The sequence below is a fragment of the Astatotilapia calliptera genome, chromosome 8 (assembly GCF_964374335.1).
Source record: "Astatotilapia calliptera chromosome 8, fAstCal68.1, whole genome shotgun sequence".
Taxonomy (NCBI): domain Eukaryota; kingdom Metazoa; phylum Chordata; class Actinopteri; order Cichliformes; family Cichlidae; genus Astatotilapia; species Astatotilapia calliptera.
Window position 1 is genome coordinate 30,164,956 of NC_137429.1, and position 17,206 is coordinate 30,182,161.

The window sequence follows — 17,206 nt, forward strand, 5'->3', positions numbered from 1 at the left end:
AAAATATGGTAACTTCTACCTTCCTTTAGCGTGTCCAGAAGTCCAACTTTTCGTGCGATGGTTAGCATCTTCCTCTGCCTTTAGGTGCTACCACAGGTGACTCTGATGGTGCACAACATTTCGTCAACAGTGTTGTGTTTGTTGGGGAGAAAATGTACAAAAACGTCACAACATAAACTTTTAAGATATTTTCAGGCAAGAATGTAGCTGTGTAAAGTTCAAATATCTGCTCAATTTATCAAGACATCACATATTTGCAGAAATGCTCCGACGTTTTGGGAGACGTCTATTTTTTTTTAATGCTTTGTGGCAACTTTTGAACATCTGTGGCATCTATTAATGTCAAATCTAGCCTTTATTTAACAGCATAAGCAAACTGCTTTTCTATTTAACGACTTTTCTGTTTTATTACATTTTAAATAATAATAATAATAATAATAATAACAATAGTATTTGTTTTGTTAAAAATGTGTTTAAAAACAAGTTTTGTTGTGACAGCTATAGTCCAGATTAGTGGCCTGTTAAATGGCTAACGTCTAGGTTGGCTTTATACTTGAGAATAAAGTAATACAGTTTGTTCTTCTAAAGAATTAAGTTAAATTCCACAGTTGAATCATAAGAAACATTATGTTACTTACAAACCCTGCCATATGTTAGATCTGGTCATTTTGCTTATAAGAAACTTTATATATTGGAAGTTAACTTTTAACAAGCATGTAATGATTATATTTAAATTAGGTGGTCTTTTTTTAAACGCATGTCTCTTTAGGCCTAAACTGACAGTACCAATACCACACATTCAGACACAGTAGTAGATGGTGTTTTTAATACTATATGTGTTAGTCTAATTTGGTTGTATGGGGTCTACATTGACCCTCTGTGTTGTAAGTTATTATGATTGCACAGCCATTAAGGATCAAATCAGTTTCTGAAAAATGTTCTGTTTTTTTCTCCCTCTGCTTGCTTCTTACTGTCTTTGAGGCTCGGGTCCAGCACTCGGGTCCTGCTGCTGGACAGAAAGACATCAGTAAGTATTTTGGTTTTCCAATATATTAGAAACTGTCAGTGACATTTATATTAATTAGGCTGAACTTTAATCATACTTTAGATCAGCCTGTTTTACTTATTGTTTTATTTGTGCTTTGGTTTGGGGAAGTTGTTTCTGTACTGATCTTTTCCTGTCTTCTGTTATTAGACTTGAGATATGACTGCACGATGCTGTTGCTGGTGACTCCAGTTAATTCTACAAGACATGCTGTGTAAGTAAACGAACAACAACAGTTTGGTCTTTCTTGAAAGATCACATCCCCCAAACTTAGTTTAGAGGGTCTAAACTGTATATAGTGAAGTCTGCAAGTTTTCTAACAGCAGCATTTGTTTTGTGCCCAAATCATTTTGCAGATCATTAGAATGAAAGTTATTGGCCATGTTTGCATAGATCTTTTTAAAATGATGCTTTCATGACATTATTGTGTGTTGGGTGGGGGTCACGGCTATCCAGACTGACAGTGGGACATTGAATGTCACCTCTCCGGAGGGGAGGGGGCCTGAGATTGTGTAAATTGGAGTCTGTTTCATACCAAATGCAGAAAAAAATGTTTTAAGAAAGCAATTAAGTTCATGTTCCAAAAAATATGATTGTTTGCTTGCAGGACACCAGGAGAGATGAGTCCTCCGTCACAGATGGTGTGGTCAGTGAAGATGGTCGCCTGCAGGTTCAACCTCATTGCATCTGCAACCCACATCCACTGCCACTGTACTTAAGGGAAGTTAAAGACTTTCTTCTGCACCTACATTTGGATCACCTCGATCCATGACAGTCATTCAGGCAGTAATGCCTGGACTGGAAACAAGCATCCTTAAAATATTACAACATTCCAGCTCCTGTGTTGGAATGAAAAACAAATGTGTTGTTTAAATCAGAGACTGCACTTGTGACAGAACAACAAATATTTTATTTTGATTATATAAGTAAGTACAAAACAAACATGTGGTAGGCCTAAACTTTTCAGAATAATTTTATAACTGTGCGTTTATTGAGTTTTAAACTTTACACTGACACCAAAATTAAACAAACAAACAAAAAAAAGACAACCCCCCCCCCAAAAAACCCAACAACAACATAGCAGAACGAAACAAAACAGACAAAACAAAACAAACAAACAGACAACCCGGCTCATGAATACAAAGAAATAAGTGGAAAATCCAGACATTTTGATTATGATACGATTAACAATACATATATGTAGAATAGCATTGATCTTCTTGCATTATACCAGGGCCCGTGAGAAAATAGCAGAAATATCCAAACCGACATACGTCATAATTGGGTCCCATATTTTATGAAACTTTTTGTCCTGACTATGTAGCTTGCATGTTAGGAAATCTAGTGACACATATTCCAATACTGTCCGGTGCCATTGAGTCTTAGATGGGGCCGTGTCCGTGATCCAGTTCAAGAGGACACATTTCCTTGCACAGAATGTTAACAGTGCATAGTGCTGCTTTCCAAACTTCCCCCTAATTTTGTCGTTTGCCACTCCAAGTAGCATACACAGTGAATTGCATTCAGTGTCAGTGGTGAAGATCTTATCCAGTTCACACTTTATGAGGAACCAGAATTGTTGTGTTTTCCGGCAGGACCATAGACAGTGCGTGAGGTTGCCCACCTCTATTTTACATTTAGGGCACAGCGGAGAAAGGTCTGAATTGTATTTATGGCATTGAGAAAGTGATATGTGAGCGCTGTGTATTTGTATAGCATTTGTATAGCGCTTTTCTACCCCAAAGCGCTTTACACTACATTCAGTCATTCACCCATTCACACACACATTCACACACTGGCGATAGCAAGCTACATTGTAGCCACAGCTGCCCTGGGGCGCACTGACAGAGGCGAGGCTGCCGGACACTGGCGCCACCGGGCCCTCTGACCACCACCAGTAGGCAAACACGGGGTTAGTATCTTGCCCAAGGATATTTGGCATGCAGCCAGGATGCAGCCTGGGATCGAACCACCGACCTTCTGATTAGTGGCTGACCTGCTCTGCCACCTGAGCTACAGCCACCCCAAAATACGTTTAGGCAAATGAAAACACGTTGAGACAGAGAAATTAAAATAGGTTGGGTTCACCAAAAGGAACTGAATTAGACTTAGGTTTTAGAGGTAGCCGAAATTACTTCGTGACAAATTCCACGTAGTTAACAAGTGTTCAGCACACACTCCAGTTCCAATTCACCGAAACACGCCTCGCACACAGGGATGATTTGCTTTACATTTTGATTTCTATGTCTATGTGTGTGTATGTGTCTGGAAGTAAGTTGATTTTACAGCACAATACGCTGCTGAACTACTTCTATTTTTGTTTTCTTTGCTGAGGCTCAGGTACTGGTGACAAAGGAGAACGGTTGAGTTTCATCTCATAAAACTGATACCGCTTCACCGTTAGGGTGAAGTTGAAGGCCGTATCAGTAAACCACTCTGAAGTCAAGCGTGCCAGCGACGGCCCAGCAAAATCTTTGAAAATGGAGAATAAACAAGTAAAATTAACACCTGATGAGAAATGGTTAGAAAAACAACAAGCCGGAGCAGGTAAAATCAGTGCAAATAGGTGGAGAAATCCACAAAAAGCAAAAAAAAAAACCCAACAAAAAAACAAAAAACAAAAAAAAACCCAACCCCCCCCGCAGATTCTTTAGATTGCCCTGATCAACAACAGCCGGTGCTCCAGACCATTAATTTAACCAGTTGTTAATATTAATCTGCATTAAGTTCAGGGTTGCTCAAATTCAGTACAATGACAGATGAAGTGATGAATGAATGAATGAATGAATGAATGAATGAATGAATGAATGAATTGAAATTTATTTCAGTCAACAACAACAACAGATTATAATTTTACATAAAAGTACTCAAACAGAAACCGAAAAAGGAATAGGCTGAAGCCTTATGGCTTATACTTATCCGATCCCTTACCCCTATAGAAATAATCAAATCCTTAACCAAGAAAATAAATAGCATTGATAAATAAGTTGTATAACAGTTTGAAAAGAAATCAATGATAAATCAAGAAATTAAATCAACACAAAAAAACAAACCAAATTTCTATAACCTTGTATAATACTAATTTTTAAAAGCTTCCTGAAGAATGACAAAGAAAAACACATCTTCAGTTCATCATTAAGTCCGTTCCATAATTTCACTCCCAAAACTGACACACATCTATACTTAACATTGGTTCTCACTTTAGGCATTTCAAACTTATAAGACCCCCTTAAATCATATTTTCCATCTCTTAGTTGAAACATCCTTAAAATACACATTGGAACATTCTTTTTCATCACACGATATATCATTTCTAAAGTTTTAGAATATATAATGTCCATGAATTTTAACATAGATGATCCTACAAAAAACTGGTTGGTGGACTCCCTATATCCAACTTTATTTATTATTCTAATAGCTCTTTTTTGCAATTTAAATACTGAATCCAAATATGTTTTGTATGTGTTCCCCCAAATTTCTGCACAGTAGGTCATATAAGGCAAACAAAGGGAAGTATACAATAAATAAAGGCAGTTCTTATTCAAAGAATCTCTTGTTTTATAAAGAATAGAAATCGACTTGGATAATTTTCGTTTCATATGTTCTATGTGGGGCTTCCAACAAAGTTTATCATCAATAATTACTCCTAAAAATTTTGTCTCATATACTCTTTCAATTTCAACATTATTTAAATTCAATTTTACTTTAATATTACTTTTACTACCTCCAAATAACATAAATTTTGTTTTACTTTCATTCAATGATAGTTTATTAAATACAAACCATCTATTTAACCTCATGAGTTCTGTTTCTACTGTTTTCAGTAATTTCTTTATGTCTTTTCCTGAGCAAAATAAGTTTGTATCATCAGCAAACATCACATATTTTAAAGTATCACTGGCTGTACAAATATCATTTATATAAAGTAAAAATAACTTCGGTCCCAAAACAGATCCTTGCGGAACTCCACAAGTTACTTTTCTAAGTTTAGATTTCATGTTATTAATACTCACATATTGGAACCTATTATTCAAGTAACTATTTAACCAAAATTGTACAACACCTCTTAAACCATACCTTTCACACTTCTGTAAAAGTAAAGAATGATCTATCGTATCAAAGGCTTTACGTAAATCAATGAACACACCTATTCCAAACTGTTTTTCATCCACAGCCGTTGCAATATTTTCAATAAATTCCATCACAGCTAGAGATGTTGAGCGATTTCTTCTGAACCCATACTGATGATCATTCAATAAATCATATTTATCAATAAAAGAATCTAGTTTGTTTGCAAATAGTTTTTCAAGAATCTTTGAAAACTGAGGCAGTAAAGATACCGGTCTATAGTTTGACACAATCTGTTTATCACCAGTTTTATATAGTGGGATCACTTTGGCAATTTTCATTTTATCTGGAAAAATTCCAGTTTGAAATGATTTGTTACAAATATATGTTAACGGCTGAAGGACACTATGAAGAACTTCTTTAATTAGTGACATGTCAAGGTCATCACAATCCGTGGATTTTTTACTCTTGAATTTACTCACCACTTCTACAATGTCACTCTCACAGACTCCACCAAGAAACATTGAGTTACATTTAGAAGAAGTAGAATCTACTTCATCATTTCCTCCTGGTACAGAAATCTCTTTTGCCAAGTTGGGACCTACATTAACAAAGTAATCATTAAATTCATTAAGTATGCTCTCAGTATTCTCAATCACTACATTACCTCTTGTTACAATACGTGTTGGAGAACATGTATTATGTTGATTTTTTATTATCCTATTTAATACACTCCAGGTAGCCTTAATATTACTTTTATGTTTTTGAAGCAGCTGTTCATAATATCTTTTCTTTTCGTATCGCATAATAGATGTTAATTTATTTCGATATTTCTTATATTTGTCTTCATTTTCCTTTGTTCTATGTGTCAAAAAAATCCTGTATAACCTATTTTTCTTTTTACAGGCTCTTTCCAGACCTTGTGTAAACCATGGTTTTTTCTTTTTATAATTTTTAGAAAACTTTTTAATTGGACAATGGCTGTCATAGATTGACAAAAATATATCCAAAAACGCATTGTATGCATCATTAGTGTCTTCCACATAAACCTTTTGCCAGTCATAATTTTCTAAGTCTGTTTTAAAAGCCGCAATTTGTTCTGGTGTTTTTATTCTACCACTGTAATCCATTTGCTTTTCCTCTTGAAAATGAAGTTGATTGTTCATTTCAAACACTGAAAAGACAGGCAAGTGATCACTTACATCTGTGACTAACAGTCCACTATGTATCTTGCCGTTTATCTTATTGACAAAAATATTGTCGATCAAAGTGGCACTATCCATCGTTATTCTGCTCGGCTTTAGAATCAACGGATGGAATCCAAAACTAAACATTGTATCAATAAATTCTGAAATCTTATTATGGTTGTTTGCCTTCAATAGATCGATGTTAAAATCACCACAAAAAAAGGTCACCTTCTCCTTGTGTTCTATTTTATTGTTTCTATTGTTATTATTGTATTACACTGTAGTTTTTAATTTTATTGTTATTGTTAAGCACTTTGTGCAGCATCGGCTGTTGGAAATGTGCTATATAAATAAATTTGACCTTGACCCTTGACCTTGACCTTGTGTTTTTCCAATATTACAGAAATTTCTTTAGTAAACTGGTCTATACAGGATGCAGGTGTACGATAAATGGAGCTAACTAATATGTTTTTCGAGCTTTCAACCTGAATTTCAGTGGTTAAACATTCCATCAAGTTATCAATCACAGCAGTCATATTGTTAACAACTTTACATTTAAGATGTGAAAAAACAAACATAGCAACACCTCCTCCTCTTCTATTCTTCCTATTTTGCCAAAACATTTCATAGTCCTCTAGTCCATCTTGCAATTCTTTGTCGTCATTCAACCATGTTTCTGAAATTGCTACCACTGCAAACTTATTTTGGAATTGATCAAGATACGCTTTGATTTTAGAAAAATTACTGTAAAGACTCCAACTGTTAAAGTGGATTAATGAAAAACCTTTTATCTTGGGATCCAACTCTTCCCCATTATAATATTCACATGTCATATCAACATTCTGATAGAGGTGGATATCTGGATCAATACTATTGTCCAACTCATAATATTTATAATCATGAGATCCAAAATATTCCAGTTTTTTTGCCTTTTTTTGTTCACACATTCACATGCAGTTATTTTTCTCACACTTATCAGATATTGTTCATATTACAGTCAGCAACACAATTCTTTTCTACATTGAACTCTATTTCTTTTGTTTAAATGTCTCAAGATCTGCAATGTCTCTGACAACAATTACTTTAGGTTGTTCTGGTGTCCCATTAAGTCTTATGAATACCTTACAGTTCCTGGTCCAGGTATCTTGGATGTGCCTTTCCTTCTTCAATAGTCTTGCCTGTCGTGCAATTTCAGCATTTCTCTTGGTGAGATGCTCATTCACATATACGCCGGTTCCCTTTAACTTCTTTCCCATCTTTAACAGTTCAACTTTATATTTCCTGTTCACAAATCGTAGTATGATAGTTGGCATCTTGGTATGTTTTTGTGGAATAGTATGACATGCAGCTATGTTTTTGCTATCCAAAAGAATGTCTTTGTCTTTGAAAAACTGAATAACTTGCTGCTCAAGCAAATCCTTTTCAGCTCTTGGTGCATCTTCCCCATCCTTGTCACCTGCTGTACTCCGTGCATAGGTGTAGTGATTTGTCTTCAGTCCAGAAGTCATCACATCTTCCATTCTTGTATACTGCTCCAAATCTTCAACTCTTTTTTCCAGCTCTTCAATCTTCTTGTCTTTTTCCTTAATCACAATCTTCAGTTGTCTTACTTCTTCAATTAAGTCCAGTAGTCCTGCTTGCTGTTTCACCACCTTACTCAATTCCTCTGACATGAAGTTAAGAGACTTCTTAACTTCTTCAATATCTTCTGTTAGCCTCTTAGTTGTCATGTTTCTTGATCACCAATTTAAATTCTTAGAAGACTAAATTAATTCCAGGCTCCAGGTAATCCAATAAGCCAGGTGTTACTTGTAGAGCACATGTGATGAAAAAAAGGGACCCTAAACTTCAAAGTTTGTGGAAATACTCACACAAAATGAAGCAAAACTTTGTAAAGATATAGGCAAATATTTAAACTAATGACGTGCATAGAGGCACTTGACCTGTTTGAAAGACTGTTGTCTTGGTTCAGATATAGAGCACACCTATGAAAACGACTAATATGCTGAACCCTGTATGAAACAGCTGAAAATTACATGATGGAGAAGCTGAATTGAATATGAAAGTGCAAGACTTTGAAACTGTGTGGGGCAAAGCACGCAACCACTGTGTGAGGTTGCGTTGCGGTCTCTTCTGAGCTGATGAGCAAGCTACACATTATCAGATCGAGAGCTGGCTGAGAACTCCTCAAAGAGAGGGAAACGGAACTATGATAACTGTGATAACTGGAGTGTGCAGAGTTTCCGTGAGTTCAGCTTCTTCTTTCAGATGCGCAGCAGTTTTTCTGTATCTTGACTCATGTGTGTAGAGTGTTCATAACATCAGCATTTCTGTTTCTGTTTATTTGTTTTGGTGGGTTGAAAAATAATTAAATAAACTTGGATCACCATGGCACATATCATCAGCCATGTAATTTATTTACGCAGATGACAAAGTGAGTGTGAATGTGTCTGACGTCACAGTGCTTTTGTGCACTGTGTAAAAGTAATTGCCTCTGATTGTGAGAGCAGTGATTCTGCAGGTCACCAGCTATTGTAAAGGGGAAAAAAAGAGTGAAAAAGAGACAAAATTTACATTGTGGATGAAAAATAATCAATCAATCAATCAATCAATCTTTATTTATAAAGCACTTTTCATACAAAAAAAAAATGTAGCACAAAGTGCTTTACATAGTTAAAAGCAGCCCACCCCACCCTCCAACTCACTCCCCGCACTCTCATTAACATAAATGATGTGAATACACACATATCCCCCCCCCCCCACACACACACACTTAGTATTGACTCAGCTCTGACATTGGATGCCCATGTAAAATCTTTGGTTCGCTCCTGTTTTTATCATTTGAGAAACATTGCTAAGCTGAGTCCCATTGTATCGCGCTCCGAATTAGAAATTGTCATTCATGCATTTGTTTCATCTCGTCTGGACTACTGTAATTCTTTGTTTACTTGTTTATGTAAAGCCTCTTTGGATCGTCTGCAAGTTGTTCAGAATGCTGCTGCAAAGCTTCTGACCAAGTCCTCCAAGTTTTCCCATGTCACACCCCTGCTGATTCAGCTGCACTGGCTCCCCGTTAAATTCAGGATCCAGTTTAAGGTTTTGACCTTGACTTTCAGGGCCCTGCATGGACAAGCACCAACATATATAAGTGAACTTTTGCATCCATACATTCCCAGCAGGTACCTGAGGTCATGTGATCAGGGCTTGCTTGCTGTCCAGCACACGAGGCTGAAAACAAAAGGCGACAAAGCTTTTGGAACTGTGGCCCCCAGACTGTGGAACTCTCTCCCTTTGAGCCTGAGATCTGTGGACTCAGTGGTCACTTTTAAAAAACAGCTAAAAACCCATCTTTTTAAACTTGCTTTTAGTTGATTTTTATTTTTAGGTTTTAGCTTCTGTGAAGCACTTTGTGATTTTTATCTTGAAAGGTGCTATATAAATAAAGTTTTACTTACACACACGCACCCACACATACACACACTTAAAGAGTAAAAATTGGGCTGGGCTCGCATGAGCCAAGTGAGGAAACACTATAACAGGGAGCCGTCTGCACCGGGAGCCGGTCACAGACCGCAGCCTCCAGGCTGGGCACACAGCAGGAGGGAGGCAAAGAAGCCCCCCAGCCAGGCTGAGAGGACCCCCAGAGACCCAGCAGCCACAGTCGATCACAGCCCCGGTGCAGAGAGCGCCCTCTGAGGAAACACTGGAGATATGACACAATAGGATATATACAGGGTAAAATGATAAAATAAATAAGAACAGGATACAATATAAATATAAATATAAATATAAATAGAGTAAGAAGGTTAAAAAATGAATAAGAATAAAATCAATAAATATTAGGTAAATCCTAAATTAATAATAGAATAACAGGATAGAATAAATAAGCATAAAAAATAAATAAACGCTAAGTAAAAGCTAAATTAAAAAGGTGGGTCTTGAGCCTGTTCTTAAAAACATGTACGTTCTCTGCGGCCCTGAGCTCCTCCGGCAGGCTGTTCCACAGACGAGGACCATACCACTGAAACGCTGCCTCTCCGTGAGTATGTGTCCTGACTTTAGGGACAATCAAAAGGCCAGCACCAGAGGACCTCAGGGTCCGCGAGGGTTCGTATGGTAAAAGCAGATCTGAGAGATAAGAAGGCCCAAGACCATTAAGACATTTAAAAACCAATAAAAGAACTTTAAAATCGATCCTGAAACACACGGGGAGCCAATGCAGCGATTCTAAAACCGGTGTACTGTGGGCCCGCCCTCTGGTCTTCGTCAGCACACGAGCTGCAGAGTTTTGTAAAAGTTGTAAAGGTGAAATATTCTTCTTAGGAAGACCAGAGAGCAGGGCATTACAGTAATCAATGCGACTGGTAATAAAAGCATGCATCAGCATCTCTGTGTTGGCCCGAGAGAGAATAGGGCGGACTCTGGCTATATTTTTTAGATGATAAAATCCAATTTTGGTTACATGTTTAACATGTGGGATAAAACCAAGCTCAGAGTCAAAAATAACACCCAGGTTTTTCACTTGTAGCGAAGGACATAGTGAAAATGCCTGTAATTTAGACAAGAGTTTCTCTCTCTGAGCCTCAGGACCGACGATTAAAACTTCAGTTTTGTCCTGGTTAAGCTGTAAAAAGTTTTCTGCCATCCAAGATCGTATATCTAAGATACAGTTAAAAAGGGCATCCATTGGTCTGGTGTCATCAGGAGACACGGAGATGTACAGCTGCGTGTCATCAGCGTAACTGTGGAAGTTCACTCCATGCCTCCTGATGACACTGCCGAGAGGGAGCATATACAAATTAAAAAGTACAGGGCCTAGAACCGACCCTTGAGGCACACCACATGTCATTTTATGGATCTTAGAGGAGCATGTATCCATGCTCACCATAAAAGTTCTGTCTGAGAGACAGGAAGTGAACCAGTTGTGTACAGCACCAGAGAGGCCCACCATGTGTTTCAGTCTGTTTAAAAGAATAGCGTGGTCTACTGTATCAAAGGCTGCGCTTAGATCCAGCAGCACCAGCACTGAGAGCTTTTGGGCGTCCCAGTTACATCTAAGATCATTTAAAACCTTTAGGAGAGCCGTCTCTGTGCTGTGGTTCACCCTAAATCCAGACTGGAATATCTCCAGGATCTGTCTATCATTGAGAAAATCAGTAATCTGAGTAAAAACAAGTTTTTCTAAGATTTTACTTAAAAATGGTGAGTTGGATACAGGTCTGTAGTTATTAAAATCATTACAATCCAAATTGCTCTTCTTCAGAAGGGGCCTCACCACCGCCGTTTTAAAGGCAGCAGGGAAGACACCCAACTGAAGAGAGCAATTCATCACGTATAAAAGCTCAGCCTCAAAAAATCCATAAAGTGTTTTAAAGAGTGAAGAAGGGATTGGATCTAAAGGACATGTGGTGGGTCTCACTGTGGAGAAAACTTTCTGAAGGTTCTCAGCATTAACCAGGACAAAGCCGTCCAGTGTCTCCTCAGGTACAATCGAGCCCTCAGATGTGTTTACAATCATATCGCGATTAGATAAAATATCAGATCTGATGGCGCTGATCTTTCCCCTGAAGTGGTCTGCAAACTGCTCACAGAGCGAGTCTGTGGGGGTTCTTTTGGAGCTTTTAAAATCAGGGTTAAATAAATGATCTATGGTGGAAAAGAGGACCTTGGGATTATTTTTGTTAATACTGATTATTTTGGCGAAGTATGAATTTCTTGAGTTCCTTAATGTATTATTGTACATTTTAAGTTGCTCGCAAAATATTTGATGGTTGATATTATTTTTATTTTTCCTCCATCTCCTTTCTGCTGCCCTGCAATTTCTTTTGAGTTTTTTGACTTCTTCGTTTCTCCAGGGTGATGCATGTTTTACGTTAATCTTTTTGGTGGTGAGTGGAGCAACGGAGTCAAGGCTTTTCTTCAGTTTGCTGATAAAATGATTAAAAATCAAATCGCAGGGTGCAGGTAGAATCACAGGGGGGCATTCGTCTAAAACCCTGGTAAAATTTGCAGCCACTTCAGAGGTTAGATAGCGCCTCCTCACAGTTCGCACTGCTGAATAAAACCGGTGATGTTAAAAAACACACAGTAGTGGTCAGAGACAGCCAAGTCAACAACAGAGGACACACTGGTGGACAGCTCATGGGTGATGACCAGGTCCAGAGTGTGTCCTCTGTTGTGAGTCGGCTGCGTGACGTGCTAGGTAAAATCCAAACAGTGAAGAATGTTTAAGAATTCTTTTGATGCAGAGTCAGAAGGATTATCTATGTGCAGGTTAAAATCACCGGTTAAAATTATCATATTATAGTTTGAATGTATGTTTGTTAAAAATTCTGAGAATACCTTGATAAAAGCAGCGCTGTCTTTGGGTGGTCTATAAACTGTGACAGATAAAACTGGAGGGCTGCTAAAAACAATAGCATGAAATTCAAAAGTGGTAAAATAGTCAAATAAAATGTGTTTGGTGGTGAGTGTATTGTTGGCCAGAGATGCAGTCCCACCACCTCTCTCACCACTTCTAATAGAAAAAGAGAAACTAAAATTTGGTGGGGAGGCCTCAGTGAGAACAACTGGTGCATCCGAACCCAGCCATGTTTCAGTTAAAAATAAACAGTCAAGTTTATTATCTAAAATTAAATCATTAATAATAAAAGACTTGTTCCACAGAGAGCGTACATTTAAAAGTGCCATACTGATTGAGACTGGTGGATTTTTGACAATAGAGTTGGATGGATGTTGATATTTTTGAAGAGGCCGGAGGTTATTAATGTTTTTGGAGTTACTGGATTTGTGATAATTCTGTTGCTCTCTGTTTGTGATTATGACAGGTATTGTGTTGACTGTGGGAGAGAGAGGTCCGAGTCCAGAGTTTCGTGTATTACTGTTAAAAGTGGAACAAATATAGGAGCTGGGACCAAGGGAACATCAGTCAGTGGCAGACGGATCAGCAGGTAATGTCAGTTTGGGGTAGTGACAGGGCGATGTGCGGGAGTGCTGTACGCCAAATGCCAAATTGGCGGACAGCAAACGGCGTCCCCAGGCGTTGAGGAAAAAGGTTTTGTGTTGATCAGCCAAGAACAACTACAATCTCATTTTCTGCTTTTATGAAAGGGCTGTTCACAAAAACACAGAGAGAGATGTGTGTGTTGATTAAGCAGTGATGATAATAATGAACATGTCTTAGTTTGTCACTTTCAAGTGAAAAGCAGACCTGAATCAATTTTCCACATGCAGCGGTCGGAAGAAAGTTATAGTTTAACATCATTGGAAACAGTCAGGCCAAGTTTCTGGCTGACTTATTTACAGCACCATGTGTCTCTCAAACTCACAAGCGAGCTCTCACTCCTCCCTGAAGACAAGGAATGCAGCACCAAAGAGCAATAACATGGCAGATAAAGAGACAGCAGCAAAGTCCTGAGCAAAGAGACCCAGCAAGCAGCAGCAGTGTGGACAAACAGCATCAGAGAAGAAGAGGAAACCCATCATCCTGCCTGATTGGATGAATGGCACTGTGTTTCCAACAAGCTGCAACTTCACTGTGCATGTGAAAAGAATGTTTGAGGAGAACTGAGGGGACTGTTGGAGTTTGAAATTTGCCACCTTTGGAGAAAATGGCAAGAAGAGACAGTGGAACACAGGACAAAGCTGAAGGAGAACTGCCGGCTGTTGGACTGTTGAAGTGGGAGAGGACAACAGTGAGAGTAAGTGAGAACACAGAGGAGTGCTGTTATTTAATCTGGGAAATCAAAATTTGGGTTAGCAAACCTGGGAAAAACAAAACTGACTGTTTAAGTGGGAAAACTGTGAAGGAGTCTGAAACACTGCGAAAAGAAGCATACAAAATCACACACACAAGCAGAACATGCATTAACCCTACTAACACTTCCAAACACAAGAGAGCTTATGAAGATTAGACAACATCTTAAGCATGTGAGTCTGTTTATCATCTTGTCCAAGTCACTTAGTGTGATGAGAAGTGATGCAAAGATCAGTGGATTCATAGCACATCAGTTAATCCGATCTAAAGTTCTTCTTTTTGAAATGACGTCATTTTGCTGAGGGTGGAAACTAAATGCGACGATGGTTTCCACTATTAGCAAAGGAAGGAAGGAAGGAAGGAAGGAAGGAAATAAAAACAAACTGACTGACTGGTAAAAGCTGACAAGACTTGACCACGACTCAAGGTTAACATCCACCTAGACAGGACAAAAGGGTGGATGAGTTTATGTGTTTCTTTTTACAGGAGCAGAAAGATGACAGCAACATTCGAGGTTGCGTGACGATTTAACCTTTTAAATGCCACTTTCTGTGTCTGTGCATCTACTAGGGGTGTTATTCACTATCTTGTGCTGCGCACAGAGATAACTGTGACAAAGTATGCATACGCCTGCGCAGCGCTAACATTTGCATTTTCTTTTCCACAGCATTACAGTTCTTCATGTGTTTGATCATGTGATTTATAACAGGACAATTGGTTAATGTTTTTCTACTACAGGATTTCTGGGTAGAAACTGTGTTTACAGGTTATGAGTTGGTGATGCTTTTACACTGTCTTGTTGGGAAAATGTGAAGGTTACTTTGATGATGTGAATAACATTCTTTCCACAGCTATGGATGGCTTTATGGTCTTTTTATGGCACCTCTGGAACCTGTCGACCTGCGCCTGACCACCAATGGTCAATGTGTATTGCTAATGTTTGTTTTTCTAAGAGTACATGTAGAGGATTCAGCAGAAGCGGACAAGTGACATGAGAAAAACAAGTAAGAGATGCAGTGTTTATGGAATAGTTTAATATGGGGCTCATTAGCTGGCCACTTTTGAGCTCATAGTGATTGATGAGTGGAGTGACTTTGCTTAAGGGAAGTCACCGATTACATTAATGTTGACTGAGTACATGGGATGACCCATGTCTGAGGCAAATTATGGTAATAGTTGTAGTTTACAGCTACTGTCACAGTCTGGCGAGGGCAGACTGTATGAATTGAAAAAGGACCCAAAATGCAGACTCCAAGGAACAGGGAACAAAACTTGAATGTTAACAAAAAGCGAGCCGTTTAATATGGCTGGAAAAAAAGGTACAAACAAAGGGCAAGGCAAACTGAAGCAAAATTAACACAAACCTAAACTGGGGAATCTAAACAAACAATAAGAAAAACCTAGACAAGAAACTTGGAAGCATGGCATGGACAACCTGACAATCACACACTGAAAACAGAGGACTTAAATACACAGGAGGTGATTAGGGGAAGTGGAGACACATGAGGAAACAGCTGACTAGGATAAACATAATGATGCACAGGCAAGAGTAAAACTAACCGCATGAGCACAGAACACAAGACCCCTTTTCAAAATAAAACAGGAAACATGCAGATTTAGACACGACAACCAGAATTTGACAATGTAAGACACAGACATGAAACGCATGAAGAGCAGGGGAGATTTAACATGGTTGGAAACACGAGGGAGAAATAATAAGAACTAGAAACACTTAGGCATGATAATACAAACTTGATAACATAAGACACGCAGCATGAAACACGAAGGGTGAGGGGAAGCTTAAATACAGGGGAAGAAAACACAAGGAGTCTAATAACCAAATGAACTTAGATAACCTAATGAACAAAATAAACTCAAACTTAAAACGCTGGGTCAAAAGACCCAGGACCATGACAGCTACAGCTACACATGTTTCTTTTCCAACTATTTATTTATAAGTGACTTATGTATGTATGTATGTATATATATGTATATATTGTACTATTCTTAGTTAGCGTATTGTCTGTCTTGTCTTAATGTTGGTTTAAAATGGAGCACTGTAACAAAAAATAATTTCCCCCAGGGATCAATAAAGTATTCTGATTCTGATTCTGATTCTGATTACTGATTTGAGAAAACCTGCACATGATACTTGTCTTGCTGATGTTGAATGCTTTATTACTCTTATGATACAATTGTTTACAAGTGTGAAGTTTGATTTCACTTCCTGGGGCCCGTTCTTCGTACGTCGCTTACTACATCCAAGATCAAATGACACATCCAAGATCAAATCATCGCGCTAACCGTGAGCTCGCTAATCCGGTTCCCCGAACACACCTGCTGTTGACGATTACTACAGCTGGACGCAGGAATGTGACATCACTGGGTGTCGTAAAAGGGGCTACGCATCGATAGTAGAAACATTGATCGGCAACCCGCTGATTGGTCGGCGAAAATGTCGAAGGGGCGTGCTCGGTATTTTCCGGCAGCAGAGCAAGAACTCTTGAGTGAGGGATTTCAGGAGTTTCAGAGTTTAATTAAAACGCAAGGGAACACTGCAAAGGCTGCAAAAGCAAGGAGAGAGGGCTGGCAGAAAGTTGCTGACAAATCAAACTCGTAGGTAATTTAATAATAATAATAATAATAATAATAATGGATTGGATTTATATAGCGCTTTCCAAGGCACCCAAAGCGCTTTACGATACCACTATTCATTCACTCCCACATTCACACACTGGTGGAGGCAGCTACGGTTGTAGCCAGGCTGCCATATCGCGCCATCGGCCCCTCTGGCCAACACCAGTAGGCGGTAGGGTAGATCTATCATATGACACTATATTGTCCAATATCATATGGCATTATATTATATTATATTATAATATGTTATATTATATCCCCTTTCACATTAGAGCCACAACAGGACCCACAAGAACATGGGAACAAGTAAAAGTGGAATACAGGAGTATTCTACAGAATGGTAATATTTATCTCTTAGATTGCTTTGCGTCTCTTGGCAAGGTAATACTGGCCTGTAATACTCTGTTAGTTTGTTCATAACAGCAACCAAGAAAAGGGCAGAGGAAAAAAAGACAGGTGGTGGTCCTGCACCCCCTCGTCAACAAGTTGGTTAATAAGTAAATAATACCCTCA